The 1255-nt window shown below is 45.5% G+C and overlaps 1 non-coding gene across 1 annotated transcript; it reads left to right on the top strand.

Moving 5' to 3' along the window:
* Positions 1–681: 681 nt before the first annotated feature.
* Positions 682–754, top strand: TRNAE-UUC (transfer RNA glutamic acid (anticodon UUC)). Its single transcript has one exon. It is a non-coding gene; the product is annotated as a tRNA-Glu (tRNA).
* The last annotated feature ends 501 nt before the right edge of the window (positions 755–1255 follow it).

Here is a 1255-nt window from a genome sequence, read left to right as displayed (position 1 = left end):
AGCAAATTTAAAGCCATACCTTACTGTTTCTATAAAAACCGGGAGAATCAAGAGCAGGGTCTGTTCAACCTGGAATTTCAAAGGCAGAGACAGACGCGGGCAGGCTGCAGGAAGGGACCACTCATTAGCTCATGTCTCCTGCCCAAAGCTCGTAAACTAGACTCTACCTTTATGACTACTCTCACATCATGGGATCTTGATTATTTTCTTATTGGAAATGAGTAACGATGACTCCTCAAGTTTTCTAAAGAGGCTCTGAGGACTGAAGACTCATCTCTCGGTCTTTGCCCCCATCCTGCCCCATCGGGGTTTTTTGGAATAAGGGTCTGATTGTTTCAAGGAGCCAGCATTTCTGGAAGCAGTGAAAGGCCAGTTTTATCAAGCTCCTGTCTGTAAATCAGAAAGGTCCAGGGGTAATCCGTGTGACTCCCGGCCTGAAGACAGAAGGCCTGAATGCTTTCATTCATGCATTCATTCATTTCATAAGCGGATATTCAGCACCAACTACGTTATTGGTACTGTGCTGAACACTGGAGATGCAACCAACAGAGAAGCATCACCCCTGCCTTCAGGGAGCCCACGGCTGACTCAAGGTGAAAGGCATTTGATAAGACTGTTGCCATCCAGTATGGGGGCTGTAGGATAGGATAGGTGCTTTTGAAACATGTAAGGAGGGGGAACTCCCTGGTGGTCCAGTGGTTAGGACTCTGCACTTTCACTGCAGAGGGCCCAGGTTCAATCCCTGGTCAAGGAGCTAAGATCCCACAAGCCCCGAGGCAAAGCCAAAAAAAATAAATAAATAAAGGAGGGCACCCAACCCAGCCAAAAAAAATAAATAAATAAAGGAGGGCACCCAACCCAGCATCGAGTGATCAGGGAAAACTTCCCAGAGAAAATGGAATTGAAGCCCAAATAATGGATATGAGCTGATCAGGTAACCTATCACAACACAGGCGAGGGTGAGAGAGAAGCCGGCGTGTTCCCACAATTTTGTCAGTTTGGCCCATGGAGTGTGAGAGGGGGAGTGGTGAAAAATGAGAACGGAGAGGTAAGTGGGGGCCAGATCATGCAGAATCTAAACCCTAGCACCCAGTTACAATTTTTTTTTTTCCTCGTGAAAAGAACTTTGAAGATCTACTCTCTTAGCAGCCTTCATATATACAGTACAGTCTTGTGAACCAACCTTATTGCAGTTAGTTCGTCACATAAGGTATACATATATCAAATCACTATGCTGTACACTTAAAACTAAAAT

The sequence above is a fragment of the Delphinapterus leucas genome, chromosome 17, assembly GCF_059928025.1.
Source record: "Delphinapterus leucas isolate spDelLeu-1000000601 "Yukka" chromosome 17, BTC_Dleu_Yukka2, whole genome shotgun sequence".
NCBI classification, from domain to species: domain Eukaryota; kingdom Metazoa; phylum Chordata; class Mammalia; order Artiodactyla; family Monodontidae; genus Delphinapterus; species Delphinapterus leucas.
This window is presented reverse-complemented; position numbering and strand designations above follow the sequence as displayed.